Below are 26044 nucleotides of genomic sequence, written 5' to 3'. Positions count from 1 at the left end.
GTCCTCATGGTAAATTATATGGGAGGGTATTGATTGAGAGGGTGAAGGCATGTACAGAGCATCAGATTGGGGAAGAGCAGTGTGGTGTCAGAAGTGGCAGAGGATGTGTGGATCAGGTGTTCACTTTGAAGAATGTATGTGAGAAATACTTAGAAAAGCAAATGGATTTGTATGTAGCATTTATGGATCTGGAGAAGGCATATGATAGAGTGGATAGAGATGCTATGTGGAATGTATTGAGAATATATGGTGTGGGAGACAAGTTGTTAGAAACAGTGAAGAAGTTTTCATCGAGGATGTAAGGCATATGTACGTGTAGGAAAAGAGGAGAGTGATTGGTTGTCAGTGAATGTAGATTTGCAGCAGGGGTGTGTTATGTCTCCATGGTTGTTTAATTTGTTTTTGGATGGGGTTGTTCGGGAGGTGAATGCAAAAGTTTGGAAAAGAGGGGCAAGTATGCAGTCTGTTGTGGATAAGAGAGCTTGGTAAGTGAGCCAGTTGTTGTTCGTTGATGATACAACGCTGATGGATGATTTTTGCGAGATACTGCAGAAGCTGGTGACTGAGTTTAGTAAAGTGTGTGAAAGAAGAAAGGTGAGAGTAAATGTGAATAAGAGCAAGGTTATTAGGTACAGTAAGGTTGAGGGACAAGCCAATTGGAAGGTAAGTTTAAATGGAGAAAAACTGAAGGAAGTGAAGTGTTTTAGATGTATGGGATTAGATTTAGCAGCGGATGGAAGAGTGGAAGAGGAAGTGAATCATAGGGTGGGGGAGGGGCCGAGTGTCCTCAGAGCGTTGAAGAATGTGTGGAAGTCGAGAACGTTATCTCAGAAAGCAGAAATATGTATGTTTGAAGGAATAGTGGTTCCAACAATTCTATATGGTTATTCCGTGTGGCGAGGTGGCGATGGGAACAAATAAAGGCAGACAGTATGAATTATGTGCATGTGTATATATGTATATGTCTGTGTGTATATATATATGTGTACATTGAGATGTATAGGTATGTATATTTGCGTGTGTGGACGTGTATGTATATACATGTGCATGTGGGCGGGTTGGGCCATTCTTTCGTCTGTTTCCTTGCGCTACCTCGCAAACATAGGAGACAGCGACAAAGCAAAATAAATAATAAATATATATATATATATATATATATATATATATATATATATATATATATATATATATATATATATATATATATATTTATTATTTATTTATTATACTTTGTCGCTGTCTCCCGCGTTTGCGAGGGAGCGCAAGGAAACAGACGAAAGAAATGGCCCAACCCCCACCCATACACATGTATATACATACGTCCACACATGCAAATATACATACCTACACAGCTTTCCATGGTTTACCCCAGACGCGTCACATGACTTGACTCAATCCACTGACAGCACGTCGACCCCGGTATACCAAATCGTTCCATTTCACTCTATTCCTTGCACGCCTTTCATCCTCCTGCATGTTCAGTCCCCGATGACTCAAAATCTTTTTCACTCCATATATATATATATATATATATATATATATATATATATATATATATATATATATATATATATATCCCTGGGGATAGGGGAGAAAGAATACTTCCCACGTATTCCCTGCGTGTCGTAGAAGGCGACTAAAAGGGAAGGGAGCGGGGGGCCGGAAATCCTCCCCTCTCTTTTTTTTTTTTTCCAAAAGAAGGAACAGAGAAGGGGGCCAGGTGAGGGTATTCCCTCAAAGGCCCAGTCCTCTGTTCTTAACGCTACCTCGCTATCGCGGGAAATGGAGAATAGTATGAAAAAAAAAAAAAAAAATATATATATATATATATATATATATATATATATATATATATATATATATATATATATATATATATATATATATATACACATATATATATATATATATATATATATATATATATATATATATATATATATATATATATATATATATATATATATATATATATATATATATATATATATATTTTTTTTTTTTTTTTTCATACTATTCGCCATTTCCCGCGTTAGCAAGGTAGCGTTTAGAACAAAGGACTGGACCTTTGAGGGAACATCCTCACCTAGCCCCCTTCTCTGTTCCTTCTTTTGGAAAATAAAAAAAAAAAAAAAAACTGAGAGGGGAGGATTTCCAGCCCCCCGCTCCCTTCCCTTTTAGTCGCCTTCTACGACACGCAGGGAATACGTGGGAAGTATTCTTTCTCCCCTATCCCCAGGGATATATATATATATATATATATATATATATATATATATATATATATATATATATATATATATATATATATATATATATATATATATATATATAAGTATATATATATATATATATATATATATATATATATATATATATATATATATATATATATATATATATATATATATATATATATTTTATTTTTTTTTTCTTTCAAACTATTCGCCATTTCCCGCATTAGCGAGGTAGCGTTAAGAACAGAGGACTGGGCCTTTGAGGGAATACCCTCGCCTGGCCCAATTCTCTGTTCCTTCTTTAGGAAAATTAAAAAAAAAAAGAGGGGAGGATTTCAAGCCCCCAGCTCCCTCCCCTTTTATATATATATATATATATATATATATATATATATATATATATATATATATATATATATATATATATATATATATATATATATATATATATATATATATATATATATATATATATATATATATAAATATATATATAAGATGAAAGCCGGCAAGGCAGCAGGTTTGGATGGTATTGCACTGGAATTTATTAAAAAAGGGGGTGACTGTATTGTTGACTGGTTGGTAAGGTTATTTAATGTATGTATGACTCATGGTGAGGTGCCTGAGGATTGGCGGAATGCGTGCATAGTGCCATTGTACAAAGGCAAAGGGGATATGAGTGAGTGCTCAAATTACAGAGGTATAAGTTTGTTGAGTATTCCTGGTAAATTATATGGGAGGGTATTGATTGAGAGGGTGAAGGCATGTACAGAGCATCAGATTGGGGAAGAGCAGTGTGGTTTCAGAAGTGGGAGAGGATGTGTGGATCAGGTGTTTGCTTTGAAGAATGTATGTGAGAAATACTTAGAAAAGCAAATGGATTTGTATGTAGCATTTATGGATCTGGAGAAGGCATATGATAGAGTTGATAGAGATGCTCTGTGGAAGGTATTAAGAATATATGGTGTGGGAGGCAAGTTGTTAGAAGCAGTGAAAAGTTTTTATCGAGGATGTAAGGCATGTGTACGTGTAGGAAGAGAGGAAAGTGATTGGTTCTCAGTGAATGTAGGTTTGCGGCAGGGGTGTGTGATGTCTCCATGGTTGTTTAATTTGTTTATGGAAGGGGTTGTTAGGGAGGTGAATGAAAGAGTTTTGGAACGAGGGGCAAGTATGAAGTCTGTTGGGGATGAGAGAGCTTGGGAAGTGAGTCAGTTGTTGTTCGCTGATGATACAGCGCTGGTGGCTGATTCATGTGAGAAACTGCAGAAGCTGGTGACTGAGTTTGGTAAAGTGTGTGAAAGAAGAAAGTTAAGAGTAAATGTGAATAAGAGCAAGGTTATTAGGTACAGTAGGGTTGAGGGTCAAGCCAATTAGGACGTGAGTTTGAATGGAGAAAAACTGGAGGAAGTGAAGTGTTTTAGATATCTGGGAGTGGATCTGGCAGCGGATGGAACCATGGAAGAGGAAGTGGATCATAGGGTTGGGGAGGGGGCGAAAATTCTGGGAGCCTTGAAGAATGTGTGGAAGTCGAGAACATTATCTCGGAAAGCAGAAATGGGTATGTTTGAAGGAATAGTGATTCCAACAATATTGTATGGTTGCGAGGCGTGGGCTATGGATAGAGTTGTGCGCAGGAGGATGGATGTGCTGGAAATGAGATGTTTGAGGACAATGTGTGGTGTGAGGTTGTTTGATCGAGTAAGTAACGTAAGTGTAAGAGAGATGTGTGGAAATAAAAAGAGCGTGGTTGAGAGAGCAGAAGAGGTTGTTTTGAAATGGTTTGGGCACATGGAGAGAATGAGTGAGGAAAGATTGACCAAGAGGATATATGTGTCGGAAGTGGAGGGAACGAGGAGAAGAGGGAGACCAAATTGGAGGTGGAAAGATGGAGTGAAAAAGATTTTGTGTGATCAGGGCCTGAACATGCAGGAGGGTGAAAGGAGGGCAAGGAATAGAGTGAGTTGGAGCGATGTGGTATACCGGGGTTGACGTGCTGTCAGTGGATTGAATCGGGGCATGTGAAGCGTCTGGGATAAACCATGGAAAGCTGTGTAGGTATGTATATTTCGTGTGTGGACGTATGTATATACATGTGTATGGGGGTGGGTTGGGACATTTCTTTCGTCTGTTTCCTTGCGCTACCTCGCAAACGCGGGAGACAGCGACAAAGCAAAAAAAAAAAAAAAAGAATATATATATATATATATATATATATATATATATATATATATATATATATATATATATATATATATATATATATATATATATATATATATATATATATATCTTTTCTTTCAAACTATTCGCCATTACCCGCATTAGCGAGGTAGCGTTGAGAACAGAGGACTGGGCCTTCAGGGAATACCCTCACCTGGCCCAATTCTCTGTTCCTTCTTTTGGAAAATTAAAAAAAAAACGAGAGGGGAGGATTTCCAGCCCCCCGCTCCCTCCCCTTTTAGTCGCCTTCTACGACACGCAGGGAATACGTGGGAAGTATTCTTTCTCCCCTATCCCCAGGGATGAATATATATATATATATATATATATATATATATATATATATATATATATATATATATATATATATATATATATATATATATATATATATATGTATATATATATATATATATATATATATATATATATATATATATATATATATATATATATATATTCATATATATATATATATATATATATATATATATATATATATATATATATATATATATATATATATATATATATATATATATATATATATATATATATATTTTTTTTTTTCATACTATTCGCCATTTTCCGCATTAGCGAGGTAGCGCTAAGAACAGAGGACTGGGCCTTTGAGGGAATATCCTCACCTGGCCCCCTTCTTTGTTCCTTCTTTTGGAAAAAAAAAAAAAAAAAACGAGAGGGGAGGATTTCCAGCCCCCCGCTCCCTTCCCTTTTAGTCGCCTTCTACGACACGCAGGGAATACGTGGGAAGTATTCTTTCTCCCCTATCCCCAGGGATAATATATATATATATATATATATATATATATATATATATATATATATATATATATATATATATATATATATATATATATATATATATATATATATATATATATATATATATATATATATATATATATATATATATATATATATATTTATTTATTTTGCTTTATCGCTGTGTCCCGCCTTACCGAGGTAGCGCAAGGAAACAGATAACCAATAACCTAATAACCTTGCTCTTATTCACATTTACTCTTAACTTTCTTCTTTCACACACTTTACCAAAGTCAGTCAGCAGCTTCTGCAGTTTCTTACATGAATCAGCCACCTGCGCTGTATCATCAGCAAACAGCAACTGACTCACTTCCCAAGCTCTCTCATCCACAACAGACTGCATACTTACCCCTCTTTCCAAAACTCTTGCATTCGCCTCCCTAACAATCCCATCCATAAACAAATTAAACAACCATGGAGACATCACACAACCCTGCCGCAAGCCTACATTCACTGAGAACCAATCACTTTCCTCTCTTCCTACACTTACACATGCCTTACATAATCGATGAAAACTTTTCACTGCTTCTAACGACTTGCCTCCCATACCATATACTCTTAATACCTTCCACAGAGCATCTCTATCAACTCTATCATATGCCTTCTCCAGATCCTTAAATGCTACATACAAATCCATTTGTTTTTCTAAGTATTTCTCGCATACATTCTTCAAAGAAATCACCTGATCCACATATCCTCTACCACTTCTGAAACCACACCGCTCTTCCTCATCTGATGCTCTGTACATGCCTTCACCCTCTCAATCAATACCCTCCCATATAATTTACCAGGAATACTCAAAAAACTTTTACCTCTGTAATTTGAGCACTCACTCTTATCCCATTTGCCTTTGTACAATGGCACTATGCAAGCATTCCGCTAATCCTCATATATATATATGTATAAATATATATATATATATATATATATATATATATATATATATATATATATATATATATATATATATATATGTGTGTGTGTTTGTATATATCCATATATATATCCATATATTAGGTGTTGTAGGGTTAAGGGTCAAGTCAATTGGAAGGTGAGTTTGAATGGAGAAAAACTGGAGGAAGTGAAGTGTTTTAGATATCTGGGAGTGGATCTGGCAGCGGATGGAAACATGGAAGCGGAAGTGGATCATAGGGTGGGGGAGGGGGCGAAAATTCTGGGAGCCTTGAAGAATGTGTGGAAGTCGAGAACATTATCTCGGAAAGCAAAAATGGGTATGTTTGAAGGAATAGTGGTTCCAACAATGTTGTATGGTTGCGAGGCGTGGACTATGGATAGAGTTGTGCGCAGGAGGATGGATGTGCTGGAAATGAGATGTTTGAGGACAATGTGTGGTGTGAGGTGGTTTGATCGAGTAAGTAACGTAAGGGTAAGAGAGATGTGTGGAAATAAAAAGAGCGTGGTTGAGAGAGCAGAAGAGGGTGTTTTGAAATGGTTTGGTCACATGGAGAAAATGAGTGAGGAAAGATTGACCAAGAGGATATATGTGTTGGAGGTGGAGGGAACGAGGAGAAGAGGGAGACCAAATTGTAGGTGGAAAGATGGAGTGAAAAAGATTTTGTGTGATCAGGGCCTAAACATGCAGGAGGGTGAAAGGAGGGCAAGGAATAGAGTAAATTGGAGCGATGTGGTATACCGGGGTTAACGTGCTGTCAGTGGATTGAATCAAGGCATGTGAAGCGTCTGGGGTAAACCATGGAAAGCTGTGTAGGTATGTATATTTGCGTGTGTGGACGTATGTATATACATGTGTATGGGGGTGGGTTGGGCCATTTCTTTCGTCTGTTTCCTTGCGCTACCTCGCAAACGCGGGAGACAGCGACAAAGCAAAAAAAAAAAAAAGAAAAAAAATATATATATATATATATATATATATATATATATATATATATATATATATATATATATATATATATATATATATATATATATATATACATGTTCACACTCAGTCTCTGGCTGTTATGTGTAATGCACTGAAACCACAGCTTCCTTTCCACATCCAGGCCTCACAAAACTTTCCCTGGTTTACCTCAGACATCCCTGGTTTACCCCAGACACTTCACGTGCCCTGGTTCAGTCCATTGACAGCACAGCACGTTGATCCTGATATACCACATCCTTCCAATTCATTCTATTCCTTGCTTGCCTTTCACCCTCCTGTATGTTCAGGCCCCGATCACTCAAAATCTTTTTCACTCCATCCTTACACCTAAAATTTGGTCTCCCACTTCTTGTTCCCTCCACCTCTGACACATATATCCTCTTGGTCAATCTCTCCTAACTCATTCTCTCCATGTGACCAAACCATTTCAAAACACCCTCTTCTGCTCTCTCAACCACACTCTTTTTATTACCACACATCTCTCTTACCCTTACATTACTTACTCGATCAAACTACCTCACACCACACATTGTCCTCAAACATCTCATTTCCAGCACATCCATCCTCCTGCACACAACTCTATCCATAGCCCACGCCTCGCAACCATACAACATTGTTGGAACCACAGCGACAAAGCAAAAAAAAAAAAAAAAATATATATATATCCCTGGGGATAGGGGAGAAAGAATACTTCCCACGTATTCCCTGCGTGTCGTAGAAGGCGACTAAAAGGGAAGGGAGCGGGGGGCTGGAAATCCTCCCCTCTCTTTTTTTTTTTTTTTTTAATTTTCCAAAAGAAGGAACAGAGAAGAGGTCCAAGTGAGGATATTCCCTCAAAGGCCCAGTCCTCTGTTCTTAACGCTACCTCGCTAATGCGGGAAATGGCGAATAGTTTGAAAGAAAAAGAAAGATATATATATATATATATATATATATATATATATATATATATATATATATATATATATATATATATATATATATATATATATACATATGTATATATATCACCCCTATCCCTGGGTTTGAAAGAAAAAGAAAGATATATATATATATATATATATATATATATATATATATATATATATATATATATATATATATATATATATATATATATATATATACATATGTATATATATCACCCCTATCCCTGGGGATAGGGGTGAAAGAATATTTCCTACGCATTCCTCGCGTGTCGTAGAAGGCGACTAGAGGGGACGGTAGCGGGGGGGTAAGAAATCCTCCCCTCCTTGTATTTTTTAACTTTCTAAACTGCTAAAATTGGAAACAGAAGGAGTCACGCGGGGAGTGCTCATCCTCCTCGAAGGCTCAGACTGGGGTGTCTAAATGTATGTGGATGAAACCAAGATGTGAAAAAAGGAGAGATAGGTAGTATGTTTGAGGAAAGGAACCTGGATGTTTTGGCTCTGAGTGAAATGGAGCTCAAGGGTAAAGGGGAAGATTGGTCTGGGAATGTCTTGGGAGTAGAGTCAGGGGTTTGTGAGAGGACGAGAGCAAGGGAAGTAGTAGCAGTACTCTTGAAACAGGAGTTGTGGGAGTATATGATAGAATGTAAGAAAGTAAATTCTCGATTAATATGGGTAAAACTGAAAGTTGATGGAGAGAGATGGGTGATTATTGGTGCATATGCACCTGGGCATGAGAAGAAAGATCATGAGAGGCAAGTGTTTTGGGAGCAGCTGAATGAGTGTATTAGTGGTTTTGATGCACAAGACCGGGTTATAGTGATGGGTGATTTGAATGCAAAGGTGAGTAATGTGGCAGTTGAGGGAATAATTGGTATACATGGGGTGTTCAGTGTTGCAAATAGAAATGGTGAAGAGCTTGTAGATTTATGTGCTGAAAAAGGACTGGTGATTGGGAATACCTGGTTTAAAAAGCGAGAAGTACATAAGTATACGTATGTAAGTAGGAGAGATAGCCAGAGAGCGTTATTGGATTACGTGTTAATTGGCAGGCGCGCGAAAGAGAGACTTTTCAATGTTAATGTGCTGAGAGATGCAACTGGAGGGATGTCTGATCATTATCTTGTGGAGGCTAAGGTGAAGATTTCTATGCGTTTTCAGAAAAGAAGAGTGAATGTTGGGGTGAAAAGGGTGGTGAGAGTAAGTGAGCTTGGGAAGGAGACTTGTGTGAAGAAGTACCCGGAGAGACTGAGTACATAATGGAAAAAGATGAGAGCAATGGAAGTAAGGGGAGTGGGGGTGGAATGGGAAGTATTTAGGGAATCAGTGATGGATTGCGCAAAAGATGCTTGTGGCATGAGAAGAGTGGGAGTTGGGTTGATTAGAAAGGGCAGTGAGTGGTGAGATGAAGAAGTAAGATTATTAGTGAAAGTAAAGAGAGAGGCATTTCGACCATTTTTGAATGGAAAAATTGCAATTGAGTGGGAGGTGTATAAACGAAAGAGACAGGAGGTCAAGAGAAAGGTGTAAGAGTTGAAAAAGAGGGCAAATGAGAGTTGGCTTGAGAGAGTATCATTAAATTTTAGGGAGAATAAAAAGATGTTCTGGAAGGAGGTAAATAGAGTGCGTAAGACAAGGGAGCAAATGAGAACTTCAGTGAAGGGCGCAAATGGGGAGGTGATAACAAGGAGTGGTGATGTGAGAAGGAGATGTAGTGAGTATTTTGAAGGCTTGTTTAATGTGTTTGATGATAGAGTGGCAGATATAGGGTGTTTTGGTCGAGGTGGTGTGCAAAGTGAGACGGTTAGGGAAAATAATTTGGTAAACAGAGAAGAGGTAGTAAAAGCTTTGCGGAAGATGAAAGCCGGCAAGGCAGCAGGTTTGGATGATATTGCAGTGGAATTTATTAAAAAAGGGGGTGACTGTATTGTTGACTGGTTGGTAAGATTATTTAATGTAAGGTTATTTAATGTATGTATGACTCATGGTGAGGTGCCTGAGGTTTGCCAGAATGAGTGCATAGTGCCATTGTACAAAGGCAAAGGGGATAAGAGTGAGTGCTCAAATTACAGAGGTATAAGTTTGTTGAGTATTCCTGGTAAATTATATGGGAGGGTATTGATTGAGAGGGTGAAGGCATGTACAGAGCATCAGATTGGGGAATAGCAGTGTGGTTTCAGAAGTGGTAGAGGATGCGTGGATCAGGTGTTTGCTTTGAAGAATGTATGTGAGAAATACTTAGAAAAGCAAATGGATTTATATGTAATATTTATGGATCTGGAGAAGGCATATGATAGAATTGATAGAGACGCTCTGTGGAAGGTATTAAGAATATATGGTGTGGGAGGCAAGTTGTTAGAAGCAGTGAAAAGTTTTTATTCAGGATGTAAGGCATGTGTACGTGTATGAAGAGAAGAAAATGATCGCTTCTCAGTGAATGTAGGTTTGCGGCAGGGGTGTTTGATGTCTAGATGGTTGTTTAATTTGTTTATGGATGGGGTTGTTAGGGAGGTGAATGCAAGAGTTTTGGAAAGAGGGGCAAGTATGAAGTCTCTTGTGGATGAGAGAGCTTGGCAAGTGAGTCAGTTGTTGTTCGCTAATGATACAGCGCTGGTGGCTGATTAATGTGAGAAACTGCAGAAGCTGGTGACTGAGTTTGGTAAAGTGTGTGAAAGAAGAAAGTTAAGAGTAAATGTGAATAAGAGCAAGGTTATTAGGTACAGTAGGGTTGAGGGTCAAGTCAATTGGGAGGTATGCTTGAATGGAGAAAAACTGGAGGAAGTAAAGTCTTTTAGTTATCTGGGAGTGGATCTGGCAGCGGATGGAACCATGGAAGCGGAAGTGAATCATAGGGTGGGGGAGGGAGCGAAAATCCTGGGAGCCATGAAGAATGTGTGGAAGTCGAGAACATTATCTCGGAAAACAAAATTAGGTATGTTTGAAGGAATAGTGGTTCCAACAATGTTGTATGGTTGCGAGGCGTGGGCTATGGTTAGAGTTGTGCGCAGGAGGGTTTATGTGCTGGAAATGAGATGTTTGAGGACAATGTGTGGTGTGAGGTGGTTTGATCGAGTAAGTAACGTAAGGGTGAGAGAGAGGTGTGGAAATAAAAAGAGCGTGGTTGAGAGAGCAGAAGAGGGTGTTTTGAAATGGTTTGGGCACATGGAGAGAATGAGTGAGGAAAGATTGACCAAGACGATATATGTGTCGGAGGTGGAGGGAACGATGACAAGTGGGAGACCAAATTGGAGGTGGAACGATGGAGTGCAAAAGATTTTGTGTGATCGGGGCCAGAACATGCAGGAGGGTGAAAGGAGGGCAAGGAATAGAGTGAATTGGATTGATATGGTATACCGGGGTTGACGTGCTGTCAGTGGATTGAATCAAGGCATGTGAATCGTCTGGGGTAAACCATGGAAAGTTCTGTGGGGCCTGAATGTGGAAAGGGAGCTGTGGTTCGGGCATTATTGCATGACAGCTAAAGACTGAGTGTGAAGGAATGGGGCCTTTGTTGTCTTTTCATAGTGCTACCTCGCACACATGAGGGGGAATGGGGATGGTATTCCATGTGTGGCGAGGTGGCCATGGGAATGAATAAGGGCAGACAATGTGAATTGTCTGCATGGGTATATATGTATGTGTCTGTGTGTGCATATATATATGTACATTGAGATGTATAGGTATGTATATTTTCGTGTGTTGACGTGTATATATATTCACTGTGTATGGGGGTGGGTTGGGCCATTTCTTTCGTGTGTTTCCTTGCGCTACCTCGCAAACTCGGGAGACAAAGACAAAGCAAAATTAAAAATAATAAATGAATATATATAGATATATATATATATATATATATATATATATATATATATATATATATATATATATATATATATATATATATATATATATATATATATTTTGGCTTTTCGCTGTCCCCCGCGTTTGCGAGGTAGCGCAAGGAAACAGACGAAAGAAATGGCCCAACCCACCCCCATACACATGTATATACATACGTCCACACACGCAAATATACATACCTACACAGCTTTCCATGGTTTACCCCAGACGCTTCACATGCCCCGATTCAATCCACTGACAGCACGTCAACCCCGGTATACCACATCTATCCAATTCACTCTATTCCTTGCCCTCCTTTCAACCTCCTGCATGTTCAGGCCCCGATCACACAAAAAAATTTTTCACTCCATCATTCCACCTCCAATTTGGTCTCCCACTTCTCCTCGTTCCCTCCACCTCCGACACATATATCCCCTTGGTCAATCTTTTCTCACTCATTCTCTCCATGTGCCCAAACCATTTCAAAACACCCTCTTCTGCTCTCTCAACCACGCTCTTTTTATTTCCACACATCTCTCTTACCCTTACGTTACTTACTCGATCAAACCACCTCACACCACACATTGTCCTCAAACATCTCATTTCCAGCACATCCATCCTCCTGCGCACAACTCTATCCACAGCCCACGCCTTGCAACCATACAACATTGTTGGAACCACTATTCCTTCAAACATACCCATTTTTGCTTTCCGAGATAATGTTCTCGACTTCCCCACATTCTTCAAGGCTCCCAGGATTTTCACCCCCTCCCCCACCCTATGATCCACTATGATCCATGGTTCCATCCGCTGCCAGATCCACTCCCAGATATCTAAAACACTTTACTTCCTCCAGTTTTTCTCCATTCAAACTTACGTCCTAATTGACTTGACCCTCAACCCTACTATGCCTAATAACCTTGCTCTTATTCACATTTACTCTTAACTTTCTTTTTTCACACACTTTACCAAACTCAGTCACCAGCTTCTGCAGTTTCTCACATGAATCAGCCACCAGCGCTGTATCATCAGCGAACAACAACTGACTCACTTCCCAAGCTCTCTCATCCCCAACAGACTTCATACTTGCCCCTCTTTCCAAAACTCTTGCATTCACCTCCCTAACAACCCCATCCATAAACAAATTAAACAACCATCTAGACATCTAACACCCCTACCGCAAACCTACATTCTCTGAGAACCTATCACTTTCTTCTCTTCCTACACGTACACATGCCTTACATCCTCGATAAAAACTTTTCACTGCTTCTAACAACTTGCCTCTTACACCATATATTCTTAATACCTTCCACAGAGCATCTCTGTCAACTCTATCATATGCCTTCTCCAGATCCATAAATGCTGCATACAAATCCATTTGCTTTTCTAAGTATTTCTCACATACATTCTTCAAAGCAAACACCTGATCCACACATCCTCTACCACTTCTGAAACCACACTGCTCTTCCCCAATCTGATGCTCTGTACATGCTTCACCCTCTCAATCAATACCCTCCCATATAATTTACCTGGAATACTCAACCAACTTATACCTCTGTAATTTGAGTACTCACTCTCATCCCCTTTGCCTTTGTACAATGGCACTATGCACGCATTCCGCCAATCCTCAGGCACCTCACCATGAGTAATACATACATTACATAACCTTACCAACCAGTCAATAACACAGTCACCCCCTTTTTTAATAAATTCCACTGCAATACCATCCAAACCTGCTGCCTTGCCGGCTTTCATCTTCCGCTAAGCTTTTACTACCTCTTCTCTGTTTACCAAATCATTTTCCCTAACCCTCTCACTTTGCACACCACCTCGACCAAAACACCCTATATCTTCCACACTATCATCAAACACATTCAACAAACCTTTGAAAATACTCACTCCATCTCCTTCTCACATCATCACTACTTGTTATCACCTCCCCATTTGCGCCCTTCACTGAAGTTCCCATTTGCTTCCTTGTCTTACGCACTTTATTTACCTCCTTCCAGAACATCTTTTTATTCTCCCTAAAATTTAATGATACTCTCACACCCCAACTCTCATTTGCCCTCTTTTTCACCTCTTGCACCTTTCTCTTGACCTCCTGTCTCTTTCTTTTATACATATCCCACTCAATTGCATTTTTTCCCTGCAAAAATCGTCCAAATGCCTCTCTCTTCTCTTTCACTAATTATCTTACTTCTTCATCCCACCACTCACTACCCTTTCTAATCAACCCACCTCCCACTCTTCTCATGCTACAAGAATCTTTTGCGCAATCCATCACTGATTTCCTAAATACATCCCATTCCCCCCCCCACTCCCCTTACTTCCATTGTTCTCACCTTTTTCCATTCTGTACTCAGTCTCTCCTGGTACTTCCTCACACAGGTCTCCTTCCCAAGCTCACTTACTCTCACCACCCTCTTCACCCCAACATTCACTCTTCTTTTCTGAAGACCCATACAAATCTTCACCTTAGCCTCCACAAGATAATAATCAGACATCCCTCCAGTTGCACCTCTCAGCACATTATCATCCAAAAGTCTCTCTTTCGCGCGCCTGTCAATTAACACGTAATCCAATAACGCTCTCTGGCCATCTCTCCTACTTACATACGTATACTTATGTATATCTCGCTTTTTAAACCAAGTATTCCCAATCATCAGTCCTTTTTCAGCACATAAATCTACAAGCTCTTCACCATTTCCATTTACAACACTGAACACCCCATGTATACCAATTATTCCCTCAACTGCCACATTACTCACCTTTGCATTCAAGTCACCCATCACTATAACCCGGTCTCGTGCATCAAAACCCTAACACACTCATTCAGCTGCTCCCAAAACACTTGCCTCTCTTGATCTTTCTTCTCATGCCCAGGTGCATATACACCAATAATCACCCATCTCTCTCCATCAACTTTCAGTTTTACCCATATTAATCGAGAATTTACTTTCTTACATTCTATCACATACTCCCACAACTCCTGTTTCAGGAGTACTGCTACTCCTTCCCTCTCACTAACCCCTGACTTTACTCCAAAGACATTCCCAAAACTCTCTTCCCCTTTACCCTTGAGCTTCGTTTCACTCAGAGCCAAAACATCCAGCTTCCTTTCCTCAAACATGCTACCTGTCTCTCCTTTTTTCACATCTTGGTTACATGCACACACATTTAGACACCCCAGTCTGAGCCTTCGAGGAGGATGAGCACTCTCCGCGTGACTCCTTCTTCTGTTTCCCATTTTAGAAAGTTAGAAAATACAAGGAGGGGAGGATTTCTGGCCCCCCGCTCCCGTCCCCTCTAGTCGCCTTCTACGACACGCGAGGAATGCGTGGGAAGTATTCTTTCAACCCTATCCCCAGGGATAATATATATATATATATATATATATATATATATATATATATATATATATATATATATATATATATATATATATATATATATATATATATATATATATATATATATATATATATATATATATATATATATATATATATATATTTATATATATATATGTATATATATATATATATATATATATATATATATATATATATATATATATATATATATATATATATATATATATACATACACACACATACATACGCACATATACACACACACACACATATACATATATATACATATGAAAAATGTAAGAGATAGTTTAGAAAACTGAAACTTCTAGCTTGAAATGAAAAGAAAAAATGAATGTCACATAATGGTTCAACCTCTGGCTATGGAAAAGGGAAATGTATATTCTATTTACACAAACGTCAATAGTAGTTCTCATCAATTTATATATATATATATATATATATATATATATATATATATATATATATATATATATATGTATATATATATATATATATATATATATATATATATATATATATATATATATATATATATATATATATATATATATATATATATATATATATATATATATATATATATATATATATATATATATATATACATATATATATACTTGTATATATATATATATATATATATATATATATATATATATATATATATATATATATATATATATATATATATATATATATATATATATATATATATATATATATATATATATATATATATATATATATACATATGTATATATATATATATATATATATATATATATATATATATATATATATATATATATATATATATATATATATATATATATATATATATATATATATATATATATATATATATATATATATATATATATATATATATATATATATATATATATATATATATATATATATATATATATATATATATATATATATATATATATATATATATATATATATATATATATATATATATATATATATATATGCAAAAACATGTATATACCTACACGTCCACACACGCAAGTAAACATGCCTATATCTCTCAACGTATACATACATATATACACACACAGACATATACATATATACACTTGTACATAATTCATACGGTCTGCCTTTATTCATTTCCAACGCCACCTCGCCACACATGAATTAACAACCCCTCCCCCCTCATGTGCGCGAGGTAACGCTAAGAAAAAGACAACAAAAGCCACATTCGTTCACACTCAGTCTCTAGCTGTCATGTCATAATGTACCGAAACCACAGCTCCCTTTCCACATCCAGGCCCTACAGAACTTTCCATGGTTTACGCGAAATGGTTCACATGCCATGGTTGAATCCATTGACAGCACGTCGATCCCGGTATACCACATCGTTCCAATTCACTCTATTCCTTGCATGCCTTTCACCCTCTTCCAAGTTCAGTCACCGATCACTCAAAATCTTTTTCACTCTATCTTTCCTCCTCTAGTTTGGTCTCTCACTTCTAATCATTCCCTCCACCTCTGACACATATATCCTCTTGGTCAATCTTTCCTCACTCATTCTATCCGTGTGACCAAACCATTTCAAAACACCCTCTTCTGCTCTCTTAACCACACTCTTTTTATTTCCACACACGCATCTCTTACCCTTACATTACTTCTCATTTCCAGCACATCCACTCTCCTTCGCACAACTCTATCCATAGCCCACGCCTCGCAACAATAAAAAATTGTTGGAACCACTATTCCTTCAAACATTCCCATTTTTGCTTTCCGAGATGATGTTCTCGACTTCCAAACATTCTTCAAAGCTCCCAAAACTTTCGCCCCCTACCCCACCCTATGATTTACTTCCGCTTCCATGGTTCCATCCGCTGCCAGATCCACTCGCAGATATCTAAAACCCTTTACTTCCTCAAGTTTTTCTCCATTCAAACTTTCCTCCCAGTTTACTTGACCCTCGACCCTACTGTACTTAATAACCTTGCTCTTATTCACATTTACTCTTAACTTTCTTCTTTCACACAGTTTACCAAACTCAGTCACCAGCTTCTGCAGTTTCTCACATGAATCAGCCACCAGCGCTGTATCACCAGCGAACAACAACTGACTCACTTCCCAAGCTCTCTCATCCACAACAGACTGCATACTTGCCCCTCTTTCCAAAACTCTTGCATTCACCTCCTTAACAACCCCATCCATAAACAAATTAAACAAACATGGAGGCATCACACACCCCTGCTGCAAACCTACATTCACTGTTCCTCTCTTCCTACACGTACACATGCCTTACATCCTCGATAAAAACTTTTCACTGCTTCTAACAACTTGCCTCCTACACCATATTTTCTTAATACCCGCCACAGAGCATCTCTATCAACTCTATCATATGCCTTCTCCAGATCCATAAATGCTACATACAAATCCATTTGCTTTTCTAAGTATTTCTCACATACATTCTTCAAAGCAAACAACGAATCCACACATCCTCTACCACTTCTGAAACCACACCGCTCTTCCCTAATCTGATGTTCTGTATATGCCTTCACCCTTTCAATCAATACCCTCCCATATAATTTACCAGGAATACTCATCAACCTTATACCTCTGTAATTTGAGCGCTCACTCTTATCCCCTTTGCCTTTGTACAATGGTACTATGCAAACATTCCGCCAATCCTCAGGCACCTCACGATGAATCATACATACATTGAATAACCTTATCAACCAGTCAACAATACAGTCATACCTTTTTTTATTAATTCCTATGCAATACCATCCCAACCTGCTGCCTTGCCCGCTTTCATCTTCCACAAAGCTTTTACTACCTCTTCTCTGTTTACCAACTCATTTTCCCTAACCCTCTCACTTTTCACACCACCTTAACCAAAACACCCTATATCTGGAACTATGTCATCAAACATATTAAACAAACCTTCAAAATACTTACTCCATCTCCTTCTCACATCACCACTACTTGTTATTACCTCCCCATTTGCCCCCTTCACTAAAGTTCCCATTTGCTCCCTTGTCTTACTCACTTTATTTACCTCCTTCCAAAACATCTTTTTTTTCTCCCTAAAATTTAATGATACTCTCTTACCCCAACTCTCATTTGCCCTCTTTTTCACCTCTTGCACCTTTCTCTTGAGTTCCTGCCTCTTTCTTTTATACATCTCCCAGTCATTTGCATTCTTTCCCTGCAAAAAAATCGTCCAAATACCTTACTCTTCTCTTTCACTAATAATTTTGTTTATGTGGTTGGGTTGGGCCATTCTTTGGTGTTTCCTTGCGCTATCTCGCTAACGCGGTAGACAGCGACAAAGCAAAATATATATATATATATATATATATATATATATATATATATATATATATATATATATATATATATATATATATATATATATATATACATGTATATATGCATGTATATATATAAATATATATATATATATGTATATATATATATATATATATATATATATATATATATATATATATATATATATATATATATATATATATATATATATATATATATATATATATATATATATATATATACATATATATATATATATATATATATATATATATATATATATATATATATATATATTTTTTTTTTTTTTTTTTCAAACTATTCGCCATTTCCCGCGTTAGCGAGGTAGCGTTAAGAACAGAGGACTGGGCCTTTTTTGGAATATCTTCACCTGGCCCCCTCTGTTCCTTCTTTTGGAAAATTAAAAAAAAAACGAGAGGGAAGGATTTCCAGCCCCCCGCTTCCTCCCCTTTTAGTCGCCTTCTACGACACGCAGGGAATACGTGTGAAGTATTCTTAATCCCCTATCCCCAGAGATAATATATATATATATATATATATATATATATATATATATATATATATATATATATATATATATATATATATATATATATATATATATATATATATATATATATATATATATATATATATATATATTTTTTTTTTTTTCTTTTTTTCTCTTGAGAGAGACAGTTATCATAGTTACCCATAAATATTTTTTTTTCTTCATTTTCTATAGATCATTTTACGATAAAGAACTAAATGATGGGTAACACTACTAAGAAAATCATGTGAGCTTTGAAAAATGTGTGGAAGGCAAGAACGTTATCACAGAAAGCAAATATGGGTATGTTTGAGGGAATAGTTGTTCCAACAATGTTATATGGTTGCAAGGCATTGGCTTGTACGGAGGAGGTTGGATATGCTGGAAATGAGATGTTTGAGGAAAATTTGTGGTGTGAGGTGGTTTATTCGAGTAAGTAATGAAAGGGTCACAGAGATGTGTGGTAATAAAAAGAGTGTGGATGAGAGAGCAGAAGAGGGTGTTTTGAAATGGTCTGGTCACTTGGAGAGAATGAGTGAGGAAAGATTGACAAAGAGGATGTATTTGTCAGAGGTGGAGGGAACAAGGAGAAGTGGGAGACTAAATTAGAGGTGGAAAGATGGATTGAAAAAGATTTTGAGTAATCGGGGCCTGAATATGCAGGAGGGTGAAAGGCGTGCAAGGAATAGAGTGAAATGGAACGATTTGGTATACCGGGGTCGACAAGCTGTCAATGGATTGAACCAGGGGATGTGCAGCGTCTTGGATAAACCATGGAAAGTTTGGTGGGGCCTGGATGAAGAAAGGGAGCTGTGGTTTCGGTGCATTATACATGAGAGCTAGAAAATGAGTGTGAACGAATGTGGCCTTTGTTGTCTTTTCTTAGCGCTACCTCGGGCACATGCTGGGGGAGAGTGTTGTCATTTCATGTGTGGTGGGGTGGCGACGGAATGAATAAGGGCAGACAGCATAAATCATATACATATTTATATATGCATATGCCTGTGTGTATATTATGTATTCGTTGAGATGTATAGGTATGTATATGTGCTGTGTTTGGACGTGTACGTATATACATGTGTAAGTAGGTGGGTTGGGTCATTCTCTCGTCTGTTTCCTTGCGCTACCTCGCTAACGCGGGAGACAGCGACAAAAGATAATAGATATAAGATAAATATAACAATAATATATATATATATGTATACATATATATATATATATATATATATATATATATATATATATATATATATATATATATATATATATATATATATATATATTTATATTTTTTTTGTTTTTTTTTTTTGCTTTGTCGCTGTCTCCCGCGTTTGCGAGGTAGCGCAAGGAAACAGACGAAAGAAATGGCCCAACCCAGCCCCATACACATGTATATACATACGTCCACACACGCAAATATACATACCTACACAGCTTTCCATGGTTTACCCCAGACGCTTCACATGCCTTGATTCAATCCACTGACAGCACGTCAACCCCGGTATACCACATCGTTCCAATTCACTCTATTCCTTACCCTCCTTTCACCCTCCTGCATGTTCAGGCCCCGATCACACAAAATCTTTTTCACTCCATCTTTCCACCTCCAATTTGGTCTCCCTCTTCGCCTCGTTCCCTCCACCTCCGACACATATATCCTCTTGGTCAATCTTTCCTCACTCATTCTCTCCATGTGACCAAACCATTTCAAAACACCCTCTTCTGCTCTCTCAACCACGCTCTTTTTATTTCCACACATCTCTCTTACCCTTACGTTACTTACTCGATCAAACCACCTCACACCACACATTGTCCTCAAACATCTCATTTCCAGCACATCCATCCTCCTGCGCACAACTCTATCCATAGTCCACGCCTCGCAACCATACAACATTGTTGGAACCACTATTCCTTCAAACATACCCATTTTTGCTTTCCGAGATAATGTTCTCGACTTCCACACATTCTTCAAGGCTCCCAGAATTTTCGCCCCCTCCCCCACCCTATGATCCACTTCCGCTTCCATGGTTCCATCCGCTGCCAGATCCACTCCCAGATATCTAAAACACTTCACTTCCTCCAGTTTTTCTCCATATATATATATATATATATATATATATATATATATATATATATATATATATAAATATATATATATATATATATATATATATATATATATATATATATATATATATATGTATATATTTATATATATATATATATATATATATATATATATATATATATATATATATATATATATATATATATATATATATATATATATCTGGGGACAGGGAAGAATGAATACTTCCAACTCATTCCACATGTGTCATTGAAGGCAGGTAAAGGTGACGGGAGCGGGGGCTAGAAACCCTCCCCTCCTTGTTTTTTAACTTTCTAAAAAGGGAAACGGAAGAAGGAGTCATGCTTGGAGTGCTCATCCGCCTCGAACGCTGAGATTGGTATGTCTAAATGTTTGTGGATGTAACCAAGATGAAAAAAAAGGAGATGGGTAGTATGTTTGAGGAAAGGAACTTGGAAGAGTCAGCTTCGAGTGAAACGAAGCTCAAGGGTAAAGGGGAAGAGTGGTTTGGGAATGTCTTTGGAGAAAAGTCAGGGGTTAGTGAGAGGACAAGTGCAAGAGAAGGGGTAGCACTACACCTGAAATAGGAATGGTGGGAATATGTGTTAGAGCGTAAGAGAGTAAACTCTAGATTGATATGGGTAAAGCTGTAAGTGGATGGAAAGAGATGGGTGATTATTAGGGCATATTCACCTCGGCATGAGAAGAAAGTTCATGAGAGGCAAGTGTTTTGGGAGCAGCTGAGTCAGTGTGTTAGTAGTTTTGATGCACGAGACCGGGTTATAGTGATGGGTGATTTGAATGCAAAGAGGAGTAATGTGGCAGTTGAGGGAATAATTGAGGTATATTGGGTGTTCAGTGTTGTGAATGGAATTGGTGAAGAGCTTGTATATTTATGTGCTGAAAAAGGACTGGTGATTGGGATGGTATTGCATTGTAATCTAATAAAGAAGGGGGTGACTGTATTATTGACTGGTTGGTAAGGTTAATGTATGTATGACCCATGGTGAGGTGTCTGAGGACTGGCTGAATGTGTGGATACTGCCATTGTACAAATTACAGAGGTATTAGGTTGTTGAGTATTCCTGTTAAATCATATAGGAGGGTATTGATTGAGAGGGTGAAGGCATGTACAGAGCATCAGATTGGGGAAGAGCAGCGTGGTTTCAGAAGTGGTAGAGGATGCGTGGATCAGTTGTTTGCTTTGAAATGGATTTGTATATAGCATTTGTTGATCTGGAGAAGGCATATGATAGAGCTGATAGAGATGCTATGTGGAACGTATTAAGAATATATGGTGTGGGAGTCAAGTTGTTAGAAGCACTGAAAAGTTTTTATCGAGGATGTAAGGCTTGTGTACATGTAGGAAGAGAATGTTGGTTTGCGACAGGAGTGCGTGATGTCTCCATGGTTGTTTACTTTGTTTATGGATGCGGCTGTTAGAGAGGTGAATGCAAGAATTTTGGAAAGAGGGGCAAGTATGCAGTCTGTTGTGGATGAGAGAGCTTGGGAAGTGAGTCAGCTGTGTTTTTCTGATGATACAACGCTGGTGGCTTATTCGGGTAAGGAACAGTAGAAGCTGATGACTTAGTTTGGTAGTGTGTGAAAGAAGCTGAAAGTAAATGTGAATTAGAGCAGGTTATTGGGTACAGTACAGTTGAGGGACATGTCAATTGGGAGGTAAGTTTGAATGGAGATGAACTGAAGGAAGTGAAGTGTTTTAGATATATGGGAATGGATCAGACAACTGGTGGAACTATGGAAGCGGAAGTGAATCATAGGGTGGGAGAGGGGGCGAAAGTTCTGGGAGCATTGAAAAATGTGTGGAAGGCGAGAACGCTATCTTGGAAAGGAAAAATGGGTATGTTTGAAGGAATAGCGGCTCCAACAATGTTATATGGTTGCGAGGCGTGGGCTATAGAGTTGTGCGGAGTAGGGTGGATATGCTGAAAATGAGATGTTTGAGGACAATATGTGGTGTGAGGTGGTTTGATCGAGTAATTAATGAAAGGGTGAGAGAGATGTGTAGTAATAAAAATAATGTGGTTGAGAAAGCAGAAGAGGGTGTTTTGAAATGGTTTGGTTACATGGAAAGAATGAGTGAGGAAAGATTGACCAAGACGATATATGTGTCAAAGGTGGAGGGAACGAGGAAAAGTGGGAGACCAATTTGGAGGTGGAAAGATGGATTGAAAAAGATTTTGAGTGATCGGGGCCTGAACATGCAGGAGGGTTAAAGGCGTGCAAGGAATAGAGTGAATTGGAATGACGTGGTATACCGGGGTCGACGTGCTGTCAATGGATTGAACCGGGGCATGTGAAGTGTCTGGGGTAAACCATGGAAAGTTTTGTGAGGCCTGGATGTGTAAAGGGAGCTGTGGTTTCGGTGCATTTTACATGACAAATAGAGACTGAGTGTGAACGAATGTAGCCTTTCTTGTCTTTCCTAGCGCTACCTCGGGCACATGCTGGGGGAGGGTATTGTCATTTCATGTGTGGCGGGGTGGCGACGAGAATGAATATGGGCATACAGCATGAATATAATAATAATGATTATAATATATATATATATATATATATATATATATATATATATATATATATATATATATATATATATATATATATATATATATATATATATATATATATATATATATATATATATATATATATACATATATATATATATATATATATATATATATATATATATATATATATATATATATATATACATATATATATATATATATATATTTTAGATATCTGGGAGTGGATCTGGCAGCGGATGGAACCATGGAAGCGGAAGTGGATCATAGGGTGGGGGAGGGGGCGAAAATTTTGGGAGCCTTGAAAAATGTGTGGAAGTCGAGAACATTATCTCGGAAAGCAAAAATGGGTATGTTTGAAGGAATAGTGGTTCCAACAATGTTGTATGGTTGCGAGGCGTGGGCTATGGATAGAGATGTGCGCAGGAGGATGGATGTGCTGGAAATGAGATGTTTGAGGACAATGTGTGGTGTGAGGTGGTTTGATCGAGTAAGTAACGTAAGGGTAAGAGAGATGTGTGGAAATAAAAAGAGCGTGGTTGAGAGAGCAGAAGAGGGTGTTTTGAAATGGTTTGGGCACATGGAGAGAATGAGTGAGGAAAGATTGACCAAGAGGATATATGTGTCGGAGGTGGAGGGAACGAGGAGAAGAGGGAGACCAAATTGGAGGTGGAAAGATGGAGTGAAAAAGATTTTGTGTGATCGGGGCCTGAACATGCAGGAGGGTGAAAGGAGGGCAAGGAATAGAGTGAATTGGAGCCATGTGGTATACAGGGGTTGACGTGCTGTCAGTGGATTGAATCAAGGCATGTGAAGCGTCTGGGGTAAACCATGGAAAGCTGTGTAGGTATGTATATTTGCGTGTGTGGACGTGTGTATGTACATGTGTATGGGGGGGGGGGGGGTTGGGCCATTTCTTTCGTCTGTTTCCTTGCGCTACCTCGCAAACGCGGGAGACAGCGACAAAGTATAAAAAAAAAAAAAAAAAAAAAAAAAATATATATATATATATATATATATATATATATATATATCTTTCTTTCTTTCAAACTATTCGCCATTTCCCGCATTAGCGAGGTAGCGTTAAGAACAGAGGACTGGGCCTTTGAGGGAATACCCTCACCTGGCCCAATTCTCTGTTCCTTCTTTTGGAAAATTGAAAAAAAAAAAAAAAAAAAAAAAAAAATATGTAGATGAGAAAAAAGTAGATAGCTAGTATGTTTGACAAAAGGAACCTGGATGTTTTGGCTCTGAGTAAAAAGAAGTTCAAGGGTAGAGTGGAAGAGTGGTTTGGGAATGTCTTGGGAGTAGAACTGGGGGTTAGTGAATGAACAAGAGCAAGGGAAGGGGTAGCACTACTCCTGAGACAGGAATGGCGGGAGTATTTGTTAGAGTGTAAGAAAGTAAACTCTAGATTTATATGGGTAAAGCTGAAAGTGGATGGAAAGAGATGGGTGATTATTAATGCATATGCACCTGGGCATGAGAAGAAAGAGCATGAGAGGTAAGTCTTTTGGGAGCAGCTGAGTGAGTGTGTTAGTAGTTTTGATGCACGAGACCGGGTTACAGTTATGGGTGATTTGAATGCAAAGGTGAGTAATGTGGCAGTTGAGGGAATAATTGGTATACATGGAGTGTTCAGTGTTGTAAATGGAAATTGTAAAGAGCTTGTAGATTTGTGTGCTGAAAAAGGACTGGTGATTGGGAATACCTGGTTTAAAAAGAGAGATATACAGAAGTATGCGTATCTAAGTTGGATAGATGGTCAGAGAGCGTTATTGGATAACGTGTTAATTGATAGGCGTGCGAAAAATAGACTTTTGGATGTCAATGTGCTGCGAGGTGCAACTGGAGGGATGTCTGATCCTTATCTTGTGGAGGCGAAGGTGAAGATTTGTAAAGGTTTTCATAAAAGAGGAAAAAATGTTGTGGTGAAGAGAGTGGTCAGAGTAAGTGAGCTTGGGAAGGAGACTTGTGTGAGGAAGTACCAGGAGAGAATGAGTACAGAATGGAAAAAAGGTGAGAACAAAGGACGTAAGGGGAGTGGGGGAGGAATGGGATGCAATTAGAGAAGCAGTAATGGCTTGCACAAAAGATCCTTGTGGCATGAGAAGCGTGGGAGGTAGGCAGATTAGAAAGGGTAGTGAGTGGTGGGATGAAGAAGT

Source organism: Panulirus ornatus, chromosome 27, assembly GCF_036320965.1.
Source record: "Panulirus ornatus isolate Po-2019 chromosome 27, ASM3632096v1, whole genome shotgun sequence".
NCBI classification, from domain to species: Eukaryota; Metazoa; Arthropoda; class Malacostraca; order Decapoda; family Palinuridae; genus Panulirus; species Panulirus ornatus.
Note: the sequence above shows the minus strand (reverse complement) of the source record.